Source organism: Octopus sinensis, linkage group LG2, assembly GCF_006345805.1.
Source record: "Octopus sinensis linkage group LG2, ASM634580v1, whole genome shotgun sequence".
In the NCBI taxonomy this organism is placed as follows: Eukaryota; Metazoa; Mollusca; class Cephalopoda; order Octopoda; family Octopodidae; genus Octopus; species Octopus sinensis.
This window is the reverse complement of record NC_042998.1, coordinates 160,962,085-160,986,079: the sequence shown is the minus strand read 5'-3', so window position 1 is coordinate 160,986,079 and position 23,995 is coordinate 160,962,085. Positions and strand designations below refer to the sequence as shown.

At 30.3% G+C, this 23,995-nt stretch overlaps 1 protein-coding gene across 7 annotated transcripts in view; it reads left to right on the top strand.

Moving 5' to 3' along the window:
* LOC115232597 (zinc finger protein basonuclin-2-like) overlaps window positions 1-23,995 on the top strand; it is a 202,639-nt gene that overhangs the window by 158,987 nt on the left and 19,657 nt on the right. The window lies entirely within an intron of this gene.

Genomic DNA, 23,995 nt, shown 5'->3' with positions numbered 1-23,995 from the left:
GTGTGCATGTGTTGAGTGTATATTTATATGTATACATATATGTGTATATACGTATGAGTATGTATATAATATATGTATATGTGTGTGTGTCTATATATATATGGGTGGTGGGATATACATATACATATCTTCAAATGCTACTTTTGATATAGCATTTTATTTCATAGTATTTTACCCTTCAGCAAACCTGAAATATAGATACCACTAATTGCCCTTCACCGTCACTGTTTAGCAGTCTGGCTTTAGGTAAAACAATAAACAGGAATAATATTCAATCCAACAATGTATACACAAATAAACTTGTTTTTGTTGTTATTAGCCAACCTTACCTACCTTGAAAAAGCAGCTATGCAGTGTGTATGTGCATGTATGCACATCTACATGAATGTATGTGTGGGTTTTTTTTTAATGGGAATTTCATGAATTGAAATAGTGTTTTTTTATTTTGGATTTTTTTTTGTAGCTAGTATATTGTTTTAACCATTAATTCTTGTAACAATATTTCTCTAGAAAAAATAACTTCAAACAATTTGTACTTTTACATATGTATATATATATATATATATATATATATGTGTGTGTGTGTGTGTGTGTTTGTGTGTATGTGTGTATGTATATGTATATAAACATTTTTGTATTTACATTTTGAAATTTTATCCTAAGAAAACAAATACTTGGATTTCTTAAGGAGTCGTTAATATTTACTAAACCATTCTTTTTTGTAATTTACCCCATTAGCCTGTTATTGTTGTTGTTATTGTTGTTATTATTATTATTATTATTATTCCCCTTTATCTTGATCACTATGTATTAAAAACTATTATTAAAAAGCAATGATGTTACTTTTAACAACCAATATAATTGTTACCAATTTTTCAAATTTTTTCTACTCCCCACCCCACCAAAAAAATTAAACAAAATCATTTTTTTTTTTCACTTTTAAACTACAAAAGCTGAAGAATGTAACTTCCTTATAATTTACACACATATGTAATTATATATTTTTATGTATATATATATATGTATATTTCTGCATACACACACACACATTTAGTATTTATACTTTCAGAATTTTTTTCTGAGTGGCTAAACATGTGTATATATCTATATATGAACTTAAATGCATACAGACATTGTTTGCTTTGGTGTGCTTCATCCAAAAAGTTAAATATTAATTTGAAGGGTCATTCAATATCTTTCAATTGAGTAACATATATGCTTTATTTTTTATACTTTATGTGTATATATATATATATATATATAAATGCGTGTGTGTGTATACTTATTAAAGCCCAGTCTGATGACTGAAACAAAAGGATAAAAAAGTAAGATACACACACATACAGACACACATATATAAATACACTTATATATATGTATATACATAAGTATTTTTCTTTATACACACACACATATATGTAAGTGTGTGTATGTATATATATATATATATATATATATGTGTGTGTGTGTGATGCATGACTTCTAAATCAAACTTTTTGAGGTTCATTCTCAATGTGTGACACTTAAGGCAAGAGTTTTCTACTATAGCCCCAGACCAACACAACCCTTGTCAGTAGATCTGCTGGGTGGAACCTGTGTGTGTGTGTGTGTATGTGTGTGTATGTGTGTGTGTGTGTGCATATGTGCTGTTGTGGTTGTATTTCCTAGTTTTAGTCTTAAATTCGTGAGGTTGTAAATGTGTAACATTGTCATACAAATCTTCATGTTGGTCATGGGGAAATATTATCTAGCACATACATGCACACATGCACATGTGCCACAGTGATGCATTGAACATAGCAATTCTACTCTAAAATGAACTGTTTTCAGTACTCACTTTTAGAGGAAATAGTGCTAAGTAACAATCTGCTACTGTGTCTGTGCGTGTGTGTGTGTATATGTGATTAATATTCAAAATATCCATTTGTAATAAAACCCAATATATATATATATATTATATTATATGTATTAATATACACATATAACTATATATATATATAGTTATATGTAATAAATTATGTATGTATACACAACATATATGTATATATATATATGTGTGTGTGTGTGTGTGTGTATGTATATATATATGAACGTTTGTGACATTTTTATTATATCTTTACATATGCATACTCTATGTAACATATGCATACACCACAGTTCAGGGAAATAAGCTCACCCAAAGGCTCCAAGTCCACTAAAGGTGACATTCTAATACCAACACTAGGAGACTTAGGTAGGCCTGGCTCCCTTCTAGTGTCAGGAACCAATGGGCTGAAACACTTGCTTGACAGAGTTCTTCCTTTGAAGATTTGTTCTGCTGTCCACTCACCCTATAGCAAGTTTCCATTTGCTTTTCAATATTATATATGACTACGTGTGTGTGTGTGTGTGTGTGTGTGTGTGTGTGTATACAATGAGAGAGAGAGAGAGAGAGGCAGATAGACAGACAGGGAGATGGAGACAGAGAGAATTTATATGTACGTTAACCTGTGATATGGTACTTATTTCAAATATACATATGTAGTATATATTATCTGTATGTACATATGTATGTGTTCATGTGTATTTTTTAACTCATGGTACAATACTTATTTGAAATTTAGCAACCAATGTATTTTTGCTATTGTTTCTAAATTTCTCATTCTTGTTACATTTGTATTTTTTATAAACTACAAATTAAAACACCAATAATCATATTAAATTATACCAACTTAGTACAAAATTTGCTACTTTGTCTCATCACTTATGAACTGGTCTTTTCAAATGTAATTTCTCCACAACAATTATATGGTTGAGAATTTCATTAAATCAATGAGTCACCATTTTTTTTATTCTGGTAACATAAAAATCTGGACTTCTGGAGCTAATGAACTCTTTGAATGCACTTTCAGCATCAGTTAGATTTTTGAACTCACAGAAAACCATCAAGGTGCTTGAAAAAGTGGTAGTTGGTAGGAGAAAGGTCTGGGGAATAAGCTAGGTAGAGAAGAACTTCATAGCCAAATTCCCTCAACTTCTGAAACATCATTAGTGAAACGTGTAGTTGAGCATTATCATGAAGAATGATTGACTCTCTCCTGTTAACCAGTCTGTGACAGAGGAGTAGCAGTTTTTCATTCATTTTGGCAATATGTTTCTCCTATAATGGTTGTTCTGGGTTTTAAGAAGTTACAGTGGATGAGTCCAGCAATACACCACCAAACAGTCACCATAACCTTCTTTTTGATGAGCTCAGGTTTAGAGAAGGTTTTCGGTGCTTCATTTTGGTCCAGCCACTGCAAAGAACGTTTTTTATTATTGTACAGAATCCACTTTTTATTGCAAGTTACAATACAGTCAAGAAATGGATCAGTCTGTTTACAGAAAAGAAGCGACAAGCAAATTTCATATCTGCACATTTTCTGATTTTCATTCAAATTGTGTGATACCCATTTGTCGAGCCTTTTTGATTTTCTGATCCCCTGCAAATGATTGCAGGCAGATTTCTGGCTAACTTGAAGTTCTTTTGACACTTCTCAAGTGGTTTTATGTGGATCTTTCTCAATGACAGTCTTTAATTGACCATCATCAATGACAGCTGTGCGTCCACTACACTCATGATCTTCAAGGCACAAGTTTCCACTGCGAAATTGTTTAAACCATTTTCGAGCTGACCACTCACTGGTCATTTCCACACTAAACATTTCATTGATATCGCAAGCAGTTTCAGCTGCTTTATGCCCTTTTTTGAAATTAAATAGCAAAATTGCTCAAATATTGTGCTTTGACAGTTCCATTTCAGATGATTGTAACAATGTTAATTTATTGATGCATTTGGACAAGTCAATAGCAAAAAACTTCAAAACTGCAAAAATCCAGTAAAAATTCTTCGTTATTCAAAACCTTTCTTACTTTTTACTCAACCTGATATATATAGAAGGTAGAAAAGTAACACACGAGTCGATATGTAAAAGGGAAAATAAGACAAGGTAGAAAATGCTAAAATAAAAGTGAAATGTTTATAAATATTTTCAGTCTTCAAATAGTCTGTGTGTGTGTGTGTGTGTGTGTCTCTCTTCCTTTGTGAATGTTAGGTAGGTAGTTTGTAGTAAATCTGAAGGAATCCTTCAGATTTACTACTACCTACCTACCAAGCATTCACAAAGGAAGAGAGAGACAGACTGTTTGAAGTCTATGGAAATATTTACTTATTTGAAGACTATGAAAATATTTACGAAACATTTCACTGAATTTCTTTTCTCCAATTTGTTTTTCTTATTTTACTCTTAGTTGAAAAAGTCTAAAAGAAAGAAACCAGTACCTAAATGAACTTCATGATAAAATTACTTTAGCATTTTCTACCTTGTCTTATTTTCGTTATGTATGTGCGTGTATATATATATATATATATATATATATATATCAATGAACATCAATGGAATTTGTAGTTTTGTGGTACCAGTGCCGGTGGCACATAAGAAAACCATCCGAACGTGGCCGTAGCCAGTACCGCATCGACTGGCCTCCGTGCTGGTGGCACGTAACAAACACCATTCGATCGTGGCCGTGCCAGCCTCGCCTGGCCTCCGTGCCGGTGGCATGTAAAAAACACCATCCGAGCGTGGCCGTTCCCCAGCCTCGTCTGGCACCTGTGTCCGTGGCACATAAAAAGCACCCACTACACTCACAGAGTGGTTGGCGTTAGGAAGGGCATCCAGCTGTAGAAACACTGCCAGATCTGACTGGCCTGGTGCAGCCTTTGGGCTTCCCAGACCCCAGTTGAACCGTCCAACCCATGCTAGCATGGAAAGCGGACGTTAAACGATGATGATAATGATGATATATATATACATCTATGTTATGATATGAAGGTATGTTTATGTTTTTGAGTAAAAATCTTTAACTTAAATAAAGAACTCAATACCAAGTTAAGCTATAGTACAGAGTAAGATATTCGTTATAACTGGATGCTATGTTGATAAATGTTAAACATGATTTCATTAGCTCCAGTGCATTTGAGCATCAGTAATTCATTCCAGTTTTATTTTTAAACTTCAACCAATTTGTTCACTTCTTCCTTCATTTCTTCCCTCAGCTATTTCTTTTGAATCCAGAATCTTAATTCATTTATTTATTTATTTACTTATTTAATGTTAGAATTTTTTTATTTATTTATTTATTTTTGATCTTACTCATGCTGACTTCTGGCTGTGAAGAGATCAACATCTCTGGTGCTGGAACCTGCTTTTCTGTCTACATATCTCAATCAGAATTTCTACTACATAATTGTTGTCTGGCCATTTTTAAAATCACTTCAATGAATGCTAAATGCCAAATATATCCAATTCAAATGCAAGCCAACATGAAGTTAAAATAATTCTACTTCATCAGTCTTCTCCCCATACCTTAGTGTCCTCTCTATCTAATTATGTTTATCAATGCAACTTACTTGTTTGACCCATTTTCTCTCTCTCCTTTCTCTCCCTCTCTCATGTGCACACATTCACTCACACACACAATCTTTCTATTTCTTTCTCTCAACTTTCTTATATTTTTATTACACTTTCTTTTTTTAAAAAATAAAAAATGTATCTAACAAACAAAAGATGTGAACTGAAATGGCTCTCAGAATACGGAGATTAAGGTTTGATTAATTTCTTTGAATTCAGAAATTCATATTCTTTTATAACAAGTACAAAAATATCTTCTGAGAAAATACATCTTTGTTGTTAAAATCCTTCCTTGATGGATTTCTTTCTCTATATTTTGAAGAATGGTCACATTAACATCATATATGTATCTATTATGCAAAATATGGCAATCATAGTTTTTATATGATGCAGCTTTTTATCTTTTTTGACTTCCAGTACTTTATTAAGAATCCTTTTCATATACATACACTTGAGACAACTTTACTCCCTATTTAGATGTATTGATTCATTTTTCTCTTTTTTGTCTCTCTTTCATTTTTCCTCTTTTCTTTTTGGCATTGAAAATGTTGTCATTCATGTACGATAGATGTTTTATATAATACTTTTTAACTATGTATGTCACAATCATTATTTTTTACTATTTTATATTCACAATATTTATTGATTATTGATAGATATTGTTAATAAATAAATTGTTAATATTCAAGGAAGAATATCATTTTTTTATGTTCCAATTCTCACTAAAATTGAGAAGATCTATTCATCTTTATATAAGTCTTGTCACAAATTGAATATTAACAGCCTCGATAAACTACACGTATATTATCTTGTTTTAGATCTTCTTTCTTGTCCAGTAACTTTTCTGAGACAATGGCTGTTGTTTCTTTTGGGCTTTTTTAAAACTAGGATTAAAATATTTTTCTCTTTTCTTTTTTTTTCAAGAAGGATTTGACAAAGATCTTGAGCCTCCTGACATTTTCACATTAAGCTTAGAAAAAAAATATAACATCTCCACTATTAGTTGTTTCACCAACTAGATGGTTAAACAATTCTGACCTCTGGATATATTGGATTATAATACACAATAGCATAATCCTGCAACTTTTTCTCTGAAATACAAAATTTAAAAGACAAATATTTCAAGAAGATATCAATATCACTCATTAAAGTTCATTAGCCTCAGTGAAATTGGTTGAATTTTTAAATAATTATAAATGATAAATTAGAAACATGAATTAAACAAAACACTGGTAAATGATACAATATGAATTGTGAATTATGAAATGTGGTACACAAGTTCACTTGATTTTTTCAGCTGAAATTTGGAAAAGTGCATTTGAAAATACAATGTACTGGACCATTTCTATTGTTACCAAAGCATTTCTGTTGCTGATTTTGCTTTAAAAGAACTATAATAAACATGCACTTGAATTACATAATTTAGTTTTCATATTCTTATAGACAGTCCAATCCCTTTGTCCCATGTGAGTAGTTGTGCATAAATATATGTGTGTGGTTTTGTGTAAAGTAAACACACACACACATATATATATGTACACACACACGCACACATACATACATACATACATACATATAAAGCTATACTACTCTAATACAAATTCAAATGCAGACATGCTTTTTCAGATTATGATTTTTCAGATCTAACCTCTAATTTTTTTATTATATGCTTTCCACTTTATATTATCTTTACTGCTAGTGAACCCGCCTAATCTTTATGATAAAATGTTTGAAAAGTAACAAAAAAGCTCTCTCTTTGAAAGTAGAACAGACATTTTTTTTAATGTTGTAAAACATTTTTCAGTTTCATTCTGGGAAAGCTCAGCAAACATCAAATAAACTTCCTATCAGATATTGCATGAAAGAAGCTTTAAATCAGAAATTTACAAATATATTTTTACTCTTGCCATATCCCATAAGTTAATAAACCAAATAATTGATGCTTAGCGCTTCACCATAAAAAAATAAATATATATAAAACATATACACATGTCTGTTAAGCTTTTACTGTTGATAATCCTTCTAGGAGGACAGTTACTTTCTTTCACATAGATAAGGTACTTTAACTTGTCTCACAGGATATTTGTTTTCATTCTTTGTTCAGATTAGCACAGATATAATTTATTTACTTCTTTTTCTTTTCTTTTTTCTTTTTTTTTGTTGAGAAAGCAAAGAAAAAAATCCATTGCATCGTACAGCAATGGTGAGACATATAGATCAACATAGAAGTGAGGCAGACTTAGATGGAAATATCAACTCCCTGATAGACAATCAATCAGTCCAATAGGCTGGAACACGCATGCACACATTTGTTTGTTTGCTTCCTTTCCTTTTTTTTCTTTTTTTTTAAATACTTACTGATAGAAAAACATGTGTAGCTACACACCCAACATGCTTTATGTTAGTGTGCAATAGCTGTCTTAGAAAATCATTTTTATCTTTTGGATTGACAGAATATTTTTTCCTTCCTTTTCAGTCCAAACTTTTTGTTTCATATCTCTTTTTTTATTATTATTATTTTAATATAGTTTTATTCTTTCTCCTCTAAATTCCTAAACCTTCTACTCCATACTTCATCTGTCTAATATAATATCTGCTCACCAGTGTCTACCAAATATCGTTTTCTATCTGCTGTCATTCTTCATGTGTATGCTACTTAATATAGATTAAAAGCTGCAAAGCTGTTCGTCCATCACCTACTGCCTGTGAAATGGTTAGCAAGATATTGATACTTTATGACAGAGTTTTCTTCTGGGCATACATCTCATGCGATGAGTGCAATCTAGCCCCACTGGTTTTGGTAAAAGTAAAAGCTGTAATTGGGCATGCTTCCAATATCAAGTCCATTGCTTTATATTGCTTTTGGTCAGAAATATAAAAAAAAAGAAATGCTCATTGTTATTTATTCATATTAGGTTTTTGTTGTTGTTTAGATAATTATATCGGGCCTATATGTGTAGGTGTATATATGTAGTATATGTATGTAGTATATGTATGTTTCTATGTATACATGTGTGTATATGTATGTGTGTGTGTATGTAAGTATATGATATGAATACATTTTATAGAGATAGATTTATATAGATAGATGCATATTTATATGTATATAATATGAATGAACATAATGGATAGTTGCTCTACTGTTTTTATTGTTTCATTACTTTATCAGTTCATTCTTGCATTCCTTAACATATATTGTAGCTATAGAAGATTTGATAGTTTAGACTCTGGTTAAATAACTGACACGGATATCTGTGTTTCAGTTTATTATCTCTCCTCATAACTACACTATCAAGTTGCTCTTTACTTAGTTTCAGCTAAATGTATGTATGTTAATATTGTCTTTCACATGTCAAAAATATGTCTCCATTCATCTATGACTACATCACTCATTCTAATGATAGCTCACTTTGAAAACAATATTGTTTCAAAGTTAAATTATAAGATTCTTACAGGTCAATTAAATGCAGATATTATGATTCATTAATTTAGAAACTAGGGATCTCTGGTATCTAATAAAGACAGCCTAGTTGTTTTTCATATATATTTAAGAAGACAAAAATTTGTCCTACATACATATTTAAGTTAGACAATAACAACATTGACAAGAAGAGCAGCTTCTAGACATATGATAGGTAAATCCCATCTAGAAGGTTACACTTTTTCAATCCAAACACAGGAAATAGCTACTAAATACCTGATTAATAAAAGAGATGATGATGTTTCCAAATCTCTGTGTTATAGAAAATATTCATACCAACATGGAAGATATCACCCAAATCATCAACAGCCACTAAAAGTAACTATGTGGTGCTACCTCTCTATGAGACATGACTTTTTCTTTTTTGCAAAATTTAGTACAATGCTATCTGCAAGAAAGATTGTTCTGACAGTCATGCCTATATCACACCAGAACCAGAATGTATCCATGCCTTTAAAAGTAAGGAATACTAGTGGAACATTTCAATACAAACAGCAACCCAGTGAAAACGCAACTGGGACAGAAAGTAAAGTTATGCACTGTTATAGATGTTGGTTACCTAGCTAGTGTGAATCTATCTAATGTTGTAGGAAAATAATATCTATGGTGTACTAATACAAAACTTGAAGCTCTTGTACCCAAGCAGTAGATTTATATTTATACCTGTTATAGCTACATTAGGCTATATATCAATGGACATACATAAAAGCTTGGAAACATTGAAGTCTTCCAAGAAAGAAGAAATGCACTAACTTGCATCCTCTAAATACAAGTAATTTGGGATTCAGTGAAAATATGGAAACTGTTACAATTATTTCTTCAAGTTTCTTAGAACAAATATGCACATACTATGACATGCATATAGTATACAATATACCCACATAAAAAGTAATTGCACACTCATGTATTAAAGATATATATATATATACATCTATTACATGAATACAAGTATATCCACAAACACCTTTGTATATGTACACATTAACTCACATATTCACAAATCCTGAAACAGTCTGAAAAGAACTTAAAACAAATCTCAAATACATACACTTTCACACACATACACATAATTGAAACATTTCAGATACACTTAAACACTTTAGATCTTAAATTAATAATACTATATTTTCTCCTTTTATTTAATGAGAAATGGGTGTAAAATGCTTACATATATAATTCTTCATAGTACTTTTGGTCTCTTGTCATCTACATTTTATAGATAACATCTACATTTTACTTAGAAAAAATATCATTCCATGAAGTAATTACATGAGTCATTACAAACTAAAAAAAAAGGATTAAAATAAAGACACCTTTCTTATTATTTTATAAAGAATGAATCAGAGTATGGAACAGAGTAAGCTGTAGCATTTAGTTGTGTCACTTTATGTTCTGAGTTTAAATCCCACTGAGAATGACTGTCTTTCTTTCCCAAGGATTAATAAAATAAACTATCAGTCAATTACTAGTAGTAGTTTCTCACAGTGTATGGAATTCATTTCATGTGTGCTCTTCTGACTAACTATTCCTCTGCATCTTCATCATTCCTGCTTCTCATTATTTAACCAGAGATCCAGCTATGTACAGTAAATACACTAATGCACACAAGCACACAAAAGACACACAGTTTTTCAAAAGTCACACAAGTTTTAGTTTTGATGAAATTTATGAAATTTTTTAATAAATTTTTTATTCATTACAAACTTAAAACTTCTTGCATCTTGTACTCATAAAAAAGCCTTAATATTTTGAAACCACTGTTTGTCTTTGACAGAACAGTGGATCATGATAGGTTCTTTCTATGCTTCAAAACATTTGGTAACAGATAAAAGAGCATACAGCTTTGAAGACAACCATTTTTATGTGAAATTGTACACCAGCTTACACTCATACAGACATGAAGGAATTTCTCCTCCAGCAGTTTCCTCAAAAGCAAATTATTATTCATCAACTTGGACATACTTGGCTTCTCAAACCAGGCCTCAACTTATGTGACTACTGGCTTTGGTATGTGTGTAGGAGTAGTGGTGACTTAAACAGAAAGTCTACATAAAAAAAACAACCCTCCACTAATATTCAAATAAATTGTTTAAAGAAAGCACCAATTGTGCTGCATCTGAAATAATGCATGAGCAGATGAGATAAGAAATGTTACAATGTACTTAGAAAGACAGATAAAACTATTGAAAAAAAGTTTATGTTGAACAGCTAGTTTATATCAAATTCCAGTCTCTTTTATACTCTCTCTCTCTCTCATATTTGTATATGAATTTTGAGATTCTAGATTTAAAGATTTTGTTATGTTTAACAGTCTCTGGACCTTGGGTACTCACAAGCTTCTCAAGCAGTTTTTCCTCCTTCTCCTTCACATGCACACATGCCTATATATATATATATGCACACACACATGCATCTATATGTACATTTATATACATCATATACTCACACATGCACATAATTGGATTTTCCTCAGCAGTATTCAATTCAATTAATTGAACTACCTGCTTATTGAATTAACATGCAAATAGTCAGGGATTCGGGGTACTGTTAACTTAAATTATTAAGTAGAATCAACATGGCACAAAATGTGACAAAGCTGAACCTTTAGAATTGCAGGTACTATCCATCCATTCATCCAATCAGCTTTTACAAAGTTTGCTCAAGTGAACTAGAGGCTGTGGTAAATGACACTTGCAAAAGATGCCATAGAGTGAAATTATAACTAGGGTTATGTGCCATAGAGAATGGTCTTAAAACCACAGCCTGTAAGTCAATCACTGGCAAGCTGAGATCCATCATAAACAAATCCATGCCATTAGTATTTCTTCCTATTGAGATTTCCTTCAACAAAGAGAAATTGAAATTCCTGGACACACGGAACAATTGATGATAATGCATGTATGCATTTATATATGTATGTACATAGTTGCAGGCATGGCTGTGTGGTAAGAAGCTTGCTTCCCAACCACATGGTTCCAGGTTTAGTCCCACTCCATGGCACTGTAGACTCAGGCTGACCAAAGCCTTGTGAGTGGATTTTGTAGATGGAAACTGAAAGAAACCCATTGTGTGTGTGTATATATGCACGAGTGTGTGTGTGTCTGTGTTTGTCCTCCACCACTGCTTGAAAACCCAATGTTGGTGTGTTTACATCCCTGTAACTTAGCAGTTCGGCTAAAGAGATCAATAGAATAAGTACCAGACTTAACAAAAATTAAGTACTGTGTTTAATTCATTCAACTAAAATTCTTCAAAGGCAGTGCTCTTGCGTGGCTGCAGTCCAATGACTGAAACAAGTAAAAGATGTATATATGCACACATTGGTCGATGAGTATGACCATCACTGACAAATTCTCTTATTCTAGATGTTAAAGACAATAACTGTCTGCAATGCCCACACTGAAGTTTATAATCAATAACAGCTTGCACAGCAACACTAAGACTCTCACCTACAAAACCAAGTAGGCCAGAAACAAGCAAGAGCAAGATCTCCAGCTATGCAATAAATTGGGGGTTATTTTGGAATTTCATTTTCCTAGAGAAATTGCTAAACAAAGACTAGATAGATGTCTCTCACTCTCAGCTTTTGGATGGACATTATTTACTCCACTAATTTCATCAGTCCTTTAACAGTATTTTCTTTTCTTTCTTTTTTTCTTTTTTTTTTTTGTCCTGCATAGTGTACAATGAAAACCACCCAGGCACACTTTGTAGGGTTGCCAGTTTAGTCACCAATAGTCCAACCACGTGACAGATATATATATGCTTATAAACACTAGTACACACTATTATACTTATTGTTTTGTATCCTTTGGCAAGGACTCCTCTTATAGCAGTCTGCTAAGGTTCACTCCCTCCATGTTTCTGTGCTAGCATAGAAGGAATGTATTTTGTTTAAACTATTGATGTATTAGTATCAGGAAATTAGGATACAGAAATGGCTCCACATTCAGTTAAACTGATTGGTTTGTTGCAGCCAGGAATTCATATCCATGTGGTTAATACTTCAACTTTGTTGCCCCTGGGATTCATTTCACAATATTACACACAACACACACACACACCACACACACACACACACAAATAAATAAATAAATAAATATATATATATATATATATATATATATATATATAATATATATATATATATTGGCCTGCTTGCCTTGCCACTGGGGTGCCATCATTCAAAAGCTACAACAATGCAAGAAATCACATTGTGACCACCATTGTATAACAACATCTGATAGTCTGGTCCATAAAGTAACACACACACATATTCCATATTCTTAATCAAATACCTTAACTATAATAATCATATGTCCTAATTATTTCAACTTCTATTACTCAACATTCAAACTAATAATATATAATTTTCTGTACTGCTTGATTAGTAATTTGTCTTTCTATATTTAAAGCAATATGCCTCCATAAAAATCTGTAAGTGATGCTAATGCATCTGTTAGGCATTTACTTTTATAATGTGACTATTACTAATACTACTACTTTCTTTACAACTGATCTTATGTAAAGATTTTGCCATAATTTCTGTAAGAGTATTTGTCTACTTATAAACTGTATTTATCAATATATAACTTTGACAGCAGTGTTGATAGTAACGCTGGCCTGCAAACTTGTATACTTAATTCTTTCTTACTTACGTATTGTCATTTCTTTATTTCCTATCATTTATTCTTTTAATGTTCCTTTTTGCTTGTTAAATGATACTTATGGTATTCTTCACTGGTATTTATCACTCTGCTTCACCTCTTCCACTCATTCTTACCTTTGCGTTATTGGTTATGGTCAAGTAGTCACTGTCATCTACATGAGAAACATTTCTTACAACACTTACATGCATGGCAAGATCAAAGAGTATTGATTCCTTCACAAGCAGCTAACTTATTGGTTGTCTTTATCCAACACTCAGCCAGCACCACTACATTATATTCATACACATTAACAGAAACAAGGACATCCTTCTACATCAAAATGATGCTAATGATGACAACTAATGGAACAATTCCAAAATGACGATTCAGAACTATGTGAGAAAATACTTTTAATGTCACAGATTCTTTTTGCATGAGGTATTTTTTCCTAAAAGGCAATCTGTGTCACTGTCAGTAGCTAACTTTTAGTGATTCTTTTCTTTCTCTTGATATTCTTAATTGTAGCTACTGGTTTTTCCTTTTAGATGTATTTAGTTTCTATTAAAAAGATATTTTACATTTTTCTGTTTTTACTTTTATTTTCTAACATTCATTTTTTTTCCTACCAGTTATTATTTTTCCATCTTTCCATATTTCCCTTTCATTTTATTTTCTCCTCCTTCTTTCCCTCTTCTCTAAATCTTCTCCCCCAGCCTCTTTTTCTTCACTTATCTGTTTCTATTGTTTCAGAAAGAAAGATATTGGTGAGCTTTCCATATTTGATATGCTGTAAAATATATATATATATATATATATATATATATATATATATATATATAATATATATATATACATATATATATAATATATATATATATATATATATATATACATATATATATATATTATATACATATATATATATATATAATATATATATATACTATATATATATATATATATATACATATATATATTTACATATATATATATACACATATATATATATATACACATATATATATATATATATACATATATATATATATATATATATATATATATATATATTTCCTGTGTAGATCTTAAGAGAATAGAATGATTATGACTCAACATTCCGGTCTGATTGCTACTGACCATTATGCTGAATCTCAGAACAACTGCATGCTCTTATGAGATTTACATTTTCTTGAACTGTTTAAGATAGAAAGTTCTAGATTCCAGCAGTGTTTCCACTCACTGAACAGGTGACGATGCTGCAAACGACAAGGGATAAATGTGCTGTGATAGGGATAGACTTTGATTTAATGCTGAAGTGGGATGGATTCTGACTGATCCTAAAGTTTTGTGCTGATCATAGAGGATAGAACATTAATGCGCACAACCAAAATATTGGCACCAATTGACAAGTACATTGGAAATTAGAGAGTAGTACACAGCCCTGTCTTCATTCCATTGGCTATATTCAGCAACCGCTATTTAGTAGATTACTATTAGCATTTGTTTTATAATGAAAAAGGCAACATATTATTTCTGTGGTTGCAGATAAAGTAGCTCTAATTTAGCATTGCTGCAAGCTTAAATTTTCATGCACATACCTGAGCAATAAACAGAGCTTTAATTTGAGGATTCATTTGCTCATAGAGAAACATGCCACTATATTTCCAATCTTCACCATTAAGCTTTTCTTATTCTAAATTATTTTACTTGCCTTATTTTGAGTTTTCAGATATTGGCAGGAAAATTCTTTCAGTGACTTTTGTTAAAGTTCATTACAAGTTGCTTATAATTAGTTAAGGGTGCTTCTCATATCCACTCATCCATGTGACAAAGAAAATGAAAGCACATTGTACTTGAAATGGATTTAAGTTCTGTTGGGAGTTAAGACTTTCTCTCTCTCTCGCTCCCCTGTCTCTCTCTCTCTCTCCAAATAAGTAAAGTAAAAGGAGAAAGAGATTGATGAAAACACAAGAATTGAAGTCAATGCCCAGAATTATTTCTTATAAAGAAATCAAAGAATTTTGTTTTAAGAATTATATGGTAAATTTATGATTCTTTTAATCTTTTACTTGTTTCAGTCATTTGACTGCAGCCATGCTGGAGCATCGCCTTTAGTCAAACAAAACGACCCCAGGACTTATTCTTTGTAAGCCTAGTACTTATTCTATCAGTCTCTTTTGACAAACCACTAAGTTACAGGGACATAAACACACCAACATTGGTTGTCAAGCAATGGTGGGAGGACAGCATAAACACACAAACATATATATATATACAACAGGTTTCCACTCACAAGGCTTTGGTCAGTCTGGGGGTATAGTAGAAGACACTTTCCCATGGTTCCACGCAGTGGGACTGAACCCAGAACCATATGGTTGGGAAGCAAGCTTCTTAGCACAAAACCAAACCTGCGCTTGATGTAGAATATTTTAAACGTTTACAGTAATTTGTAAAATTTATCATATTATAAAAAAATTTCTTCTAAATTAAGCATTGAAAATTTAATCTGAATTATTTAATGTGAGAAACAAAGTTTCATTAAAACTAGTTTCCCTCCACTCTTTCTTTCTTTCTTCCCTATATATATATATATATATATATACACATATATATAATACACACACACACACATATATATATATATATATATATATATATATATATATACATATATATATACATATATATGTATATATACACGTGTATATCACTTCTTCATTTAATTTTAGTGATTAAACCTTCAAATCTGTCTCTGCGACAGATTTTGCTTCACTTTGTTATCTAGTTTATTGTCAACAATTTTGATTGTGCAAATATTAACAAACCTTAAAATTAATTTTAAGGAATTGTTTCTTTTCTTCAATATATTGTTTACTGGTCGATTTTTGATAATCTATAATCTGCTAATGATTCTGTTAGTCACTCATTAGCTTATGGAACTTCTAATTATACAGTTCTATCTGCTACAAAGTTATAGACTCCACTCAGGAGAGATTTCAAAGTAACATTAAATGATTTAGTAACTGAGAGCTTTAAGAGAAAGTGAACTATAATGTCCACATGCTCATGTGTATATGTAATTCAACTGCAAGCTGCCTAAATGGCGAGACACCTGAGCAATCCAATGTCAAAAGGCCACTTTTCATGCACAGCAGGTACTGTTAGTTAGCAGGAGAAGTAAATAACCAACCATTGCTGTGACTGAAATAAATGTTTATGTCCTCTGCTGGCATATTGCCTTACCATCACAACCTCCAGCATCTCTACTCGTTATTGAACAGAAAACCATGCATTGAATCCAAACTAATTTGGAAAATAAGTTCTCTTGCTAATGATGTCCAATACATAATATCTATTTGGTCCATACTGGTCTTAATGTCATCTTTTCCATCTACTTATTCTTCAGCCATATTACTTGTGAAGCACAAGCCTTGCAAAGTATAAACACACTTACAAGTGTGTGTGTATGTGTGTGAGAGAGAGAGAGTAAAGCCTGGGCAAGTATAATTATATTGTGGATGACATAGTCTAGTGTATTTGATATAGATATGATATCTGATATTGGAATAAAATATACTGTACTAAATCTGGGGTGTGATGAAAATTTGCTATGGGGACAGATTTATAAATAAAAACTTTATAAATAGATATGTTGTCATTCAGCATTCTTAGGTTTAAATCACTGAATGTGAAAATGTTTATATTTTTGACATAGTCCTAAAATTAAAACTTGTTTGTTCAGTATGCCATTAAATATCAACTATCAAATATTTTGGGTGTTAATTGCATTTGTTGAGGGCTTTAAACTCTCATTAATAACTTTAGCTATAATCTTTCTTTGGTGAAGTGTCAAAATATGAATTAGTTTAAAATGATATAATTTTATTCTTTTGTTAGTTGAGTATGTGCATTCTTTCTGAAAAGCTAAAGCTGGTATATGTGGCCTTTATTATTTGCATAGTGTGTTGAAGTATCTGAATGTAACCAAACTTCTTAGAAGAGCAATGTTCAAATAGGTTACACCTGTAAAAGTAGTTAAATATCACAAAGAACTAACAAAAATGGCTACTATACATTTAAGATATTACTGTATATGAGAAGGAAGCTTTGTGGTACATTTTTATTTTTGTTATTTCTTCTGTTTTCTTACTTTTTTATCAGTTGTAATACATCATTGAAATTTTTATTTTTGAATAATTCAGCAAAATTGTAACAATATATTTTGGTCTATCATCTACATGTTGTAGATTATAGAAAAAAAGAGTCCAATAATTTTTTGGTTGTAGGTGTCTAAAAACATTTGTCTGTGAAACTGATTATGTTATAAAGGAAAAAGTAAATTGCCAAGTCAAACAAAACAGAATGGTTTAATTATATCTTGCTATTTGTGTCTTACTATCAGGATTTACGTATGCTTACATATGTCTGCTTTCTCCCTAATAACTGAAGAGAAATCTAAGCGCAGTAATTTGTAACAGATTGAGTAATTGTTTTCCAGTAAACTTTTTTTTTTTTATCAACATTAATCAGTTTCTATCTACCTTCAGTAAAGTGTTAGCTAACAATTTGACCAGCTGAAACATGCTCTTCATCTTTTAACTCAAATACATGATTTTTTATTACCTTACTTGAGTAACAAAGATCCAATGGTATTGTTATTTTTCAAAATTTAGTTTAATGTAAACAGAATAGTTTGCCATATATCACATATTAAATTTTTTGTTTATATTTCTCTGAGCCTTAAAATTTCTTCTAACTTATCTTTTATGGAATTAATGTCAGTAACACAAGAGAAAATTAATTAACTAGCGCTAATGATTGTTTTAATAACTACTGATCACACTTGATAATATCAGCTATGAATTTTAGTTGTGTCTGAATAAACAACTTTGTGACTCCAAATGTCTTGTTTCCATATTACATCAAAGAAACTATCTGGTGACATTTGTATTATTAATAGTTAGGTCGGTGGATTGACTTGTGAAAAAATACCTTGTAGAATTTCTTCTAAGTCTTTAGGTTCTGAGTTCAGATCACACAAAAGTCAGCCTTGCCTTTTATCCTGCCAGTGTTGATAAAATAGAACACCTGTCAAATACTGGAGTAAATGTTAATTACCATCCCTTACCCTCAAAAATTGTTGGTTCTGTGCCTAAGTTAGAAACAATTACTAATTATTGATGCAATTGTGACCTCTCGTCAAAATCTGTAGTTCAATGGAAGTATTGAAAATGCAGATATAAATATATGAGCAATTCTTCTTTCCTAAACGAAGCTGTAATTGTAAGGTTTTTGTAAATTATACTTTATATATATATATATATATAATATATATATATATAACATATATATATATACACACACACACACACATATATATATATATCTGCACACATACACATGCATATATATATATATATATATATATATATCCTTTTTTACTTTTATATTTAAAAAAAATCTTTCTCGTGTGGATAGATTTAATTATAGTAAATGGAAGAAAAAAATATTAAATGATAGATGCTCTAAAAACAGGAATTACTGGATATTTGTTATGTGTAGAATTTAAAATTTGATACTACTTGATATTGGAACAGTTAGTTTGGCACCAAAACTAATGAAATATACTAATATACAAAACAAATGAAATGTGCCTTTCAGTTATAAATGTGATAGGAATGTATCTCTACAGTTAGTAACTTGTGTATGTGGTTGTGTATATAGAAAACAAAGAAAAAATCATATTTCAACTGAAATTATAAACTCACACTTTTAAATTCAAGATTTCAAGAATAATCCAAATTAATATGATGCATTTATCAATATATTTTTATTGTCATCAAGTATTTGTATTTGTATCTTAGAAATGGCATCTACCAAATCTGAACATTCATTTAGGTAACTGTAGTATAATATTTCTACACTGCTCCTAACACGTTTTTTTTCTCGATTTGTTTTTTCTTGTTTTTTTTGTGTTTTTTTTAACCTATATTGGTTAATAAAAGGTTATTGGTCTTGACTGTTCTCTTCTTAACGGCATCATTTTTCATCTTTTTCCTCATGGAAATTATTCCTGTTCTATTGTGTTACCTGTTTCCAATTTTATTTCTTACAATCTTTGCTTTGTTGATATATGAAGATTGATGTGTATATAAAATAAGAAAAAATGGTGTGGGAAGAGAATTATATACATGTATGTTTGTTCACCAGCTATCAACTAGGTGGTTCAAATTTTAAGATAGTTGAATCCTATTACATATTTTATTTCAGCTATATTTTTTAAAGCATTTTTTTCTTTAATGTCAAATCATATGAAAATACAAATATCAACAAAAAGATCCACACTTTTTTAGCTGTAAGCTTAAACTAAAACATTGTAATTTAAACTCCTTTCTTATTCCTTCTCAGCCTCTCTCCTCCTTCTCAGAAGCCTTACATCTTCTGTATTTCATTCAAATACACATATATAAACCTAACAATAAATGTTTCCCTGGGTAATTTTATCAGCATCTAAACTAGATTTAGCAAACTTGAAACCACATCTCTATTACATAAAAATCCTAATGGCACTTTGTTAAATAATAGCTAGAATTGTCAGCTACTGGTATCATTCAATTTTTGTTATTTACTTAAAATGATACTTTTACCTTTTGGCAACAAGCACTTATTTGAATTTATTGATAACAAGCTTGCATCAGTATTATGTTCCTACATTCTAAACTAGTACTCCAGCAGCTTAAAAGTAAACTGATCTATCTAAAACTTATTTCCCTCAGAAAAGAGAGAATAGAAACTAAAAGAATAAATTAAATTAATAAGAGATGAGTTGTTTTTTCCTCTCATATTCCAACATCACTTTAGAACATTAAAAGAACATTCATTTAAGATTTTAACATAGACATTTATTGTATTAAATCTATTAAATTCTTATTGCATATAAATTATCGCAAAACAAATGTTTAATGTCTAAAAGCAACATCAATTTTTTTTTTTCCATTTTCCTTTCTTTCCACCTTTTTAGATTTGGATTCAAATCACTATTGAACAAGGAAATGTTCATCCATATCTCAATTTTGTTAATATTTAAGACAAATCTAAATATTTCTTCTCTATTTTATGCTATCTGTATACTCACAATGTGAGACAATTCATTTTACATACGTTTCACAGTCTTTTCATATAGATGTAGGTATTATGTCTGTTATTATGGAATACTGACATAATATTTCATGGTAGGTGTTTTCATTAATTAAGTGGATGATGTCTTACTAAGTAAACTTATAAATTATATATGTACAACAATTCCTTAGTTTTGCACATATTTATTCATTTGATCACACTGCTTAGTGTTTCATTAGGGTTAAGTGCCATTAATCATTAGCTTTCACAATATATTACTACAGAAGTTAGGCCCAGACTGTAAGGTTTTTTATGAATCACCAAATTCCAAGGTTCAAATTTTTACTAACCAATATAAGACATCACTTTATTTTGGCAATTTTTTTTAATGCCTCAAGTATCATCTTATATGTTGACTTGTATTTATTTATTTCTGTCAAATGTTTGTATATTTATGAGGTTTTCTTTACAAATTTCCATTTGTCTATCTAGTCATTTGTTTTGTTTTTCTTTTTCATTCTTCCTCAATGTTTAATTTTCAGTAGTTAAAGAATAGGCAACTACATGATTTGTAAATCGCTTTTCATCCACCTTTATTATATTTCTATTGTCTAGTTACAAACATCTTTTTGTTTGTCTTACCTGTCTATTGTAATTCTACAATAATAAAAAACCAGCAGTAAAGGAAATAACATGCTATTATTAATTATTAATTGTAGAATGTGTTCCTAGCCCATAATTCAAACAACTGATGATTATCTGATTATACATTTTTATTGACTAAATTAAAAACAATAGCCTTCACAACATCACTGAATACAATCATATCTATTTCAGCCAAGTTTATTTGCCTACTTTGCTTCTTGCCATTTATCTTTCTTCCTTTTCCATAGTTCAGATTTAATTTACAAAGTTAAAACAAAAACTTCTTCTGTAATGTCAAATTGACTTTATGGAATATATTTTCATCAGATATTCCTTGTTCATTAGCTACTTGCATTGCTTCAGCCTCTCTCTTAACTATGACTAATAAAAATTACAAGAAAGGCCACTGAGATTCAGATAAATACCTGCTGATCAATCAAACCCCATTGAATTTTCTTTCATCATTTTCATATACATATCTGTTGTAGATTATTGTATATTTTTTTAAAACTCAGTTCATTTACTCTCATAACTTCCATGTATTTAAAAATGTTGTAGTTCATGTTTTTTGAAGAGTCATATTATTGATTTTAATCTCTTATTGATTTCAAATATCATTTTAATCTGATAACAATGGTTAAGTCTTAAAGATACCATATTACAGCAACTATTGAAACTATATTGCCTTCAAGATGTTCTTCTCAAAGAGTAGAACAACAGGTGTAAATTATTTGATTCAGTAGTCAAGATTTGCAGCCTTGCTAGTTGTAGTAGCAAATTTATAAGCTATTTACATGTCTTTCAGTTGATGCATCCAATAAAAAATAATTAAAAAAACAGTAACCAGATAATAAAGTTTGTATTTCATAATACCATTTAAAGTACAGTTTTATTAAATACTGAATACAACCAAAAGAGAAACTATGTGTATTCATGTTTGAAAACATGGTCAAATTAATTTGCATTACTATTTTCTTAACAAAATAATATCAGTGAATCTTTCAGTTTACTTAATTAAAATGTCATTTCATACATCACCAAAATATATTGTTACCATGAATAGAATTTTTAAACAAACTTATATTTGAGAGACAATTACTACATAACAATGGTAGTCTCTGTTATGTTTATGATATTTGTCACTATTGTGTTATGTAGTAGATAGATGTAGTCAGGAATAGTTACTTCATTTGATTGTTTATTCTGTGAAGTCTTTATTATTAATTTTAACATTCTTTTGATCAATTTTGTGTATTGAAATCACTTAGCAAATACCTCCACACTGTTAAAACTGACTTAAATTCTGAAATATATTATGTGGCACAAAGCTGTTATGGTTTAAAGGATTAAACTTGAACGACAATATAAAAGTATGTTGAGGTTTCTATTCTTTATTTTCTTTGCCCACTGAAGTATTATTTTGCTTATTGAATGATCAAAAAATCCATTATCACAAGTAAAAGTTGATAGCATCAGTTTTGATACTTTACAATATCCTGTTTTGCCATTTCTAGTTCAAATCTTACTCAGGCCAAGTTAGCTTCTTCACTTTCTTATGGTTAGTAAATTCATAAACAATTTGTGTAGCACTTCCTGTTATCTTTGTAGTTTAGCAGAAAAGTCTTCAGCTGGTAATTTACCTACTTCAATAAAGATAATTTATTCTCACACTTTCATTTATATCTAAAACTTTTTACATAAAGAAATGTTTTATCAAAATAATCTAATGCTTGTTCATATTTAAATATTTTTGTCTGATTTATAAGTTTTACCTCAGATTTAATCAATTTAATCAGCTATATTTTAAGTCACTAATAAACCAATCCTTTTTTTTTTTCAAATTTACAGAGTCTATAACTTTGAGAATAATTTTACAAGTCCTTATGTTCCCACTCAGTTTATTTTCTATCTACAAACATCCTGTCTAGCAGATATTGAATATCATCTTCATTATATTTTAACATCTGTCTTTTCCTTCTGTTGCCTTAATTGAAGCAGTAGTTTAAAAGTGATTGTAATTCCTTATTAGTTACATTTTATTCAACCCTTTTCCTACCCAAAAGCATTTTCATGTTTGTCCTAAACATCCATGCTTGTTTTCAGCCTTTAGTCAGTCTTTCTTTCATACATTCTGACTAATATAAAGCATTCCTTTCATGAGTTCAAAGTTACTCCTGTGGTCTAGAAAAAATTTGGAAGATGTTTCATATATGATGTATATGTCCTATATATCACATGTAATGCACAGGACATTTAGGACATGGCATGACCTGAAATTTAATTAAAAAATTAATCATGTTGTAAATATTATTTAAATATAATCCAAACAAAGTTGGCAAGATGTTTTTTTAAAGATTCTGTACCGCTTAATTTTTAAATATTGTAAAACTTTCTTTATATGTTGGTAGTTTTTTAAAAAAAACATTTATAATGTAATTAATTATGTTACATATTCCCTACTGATATATATTGAAATTGAGGTGACAAATATATATTTTCAGCTCAGTCCCACTTTAATATAAGGGAAGCTTATACACTGTGACTACTCCATACATACTCACACTCACATACTCCATGTCACTGTGAAAGCTGTTGCATCAAGCATATCTTCAGAATAAAGTCCAGCATGTTCCATTCGATACCAATATTCTCATTAAAATATGTTTATCTTT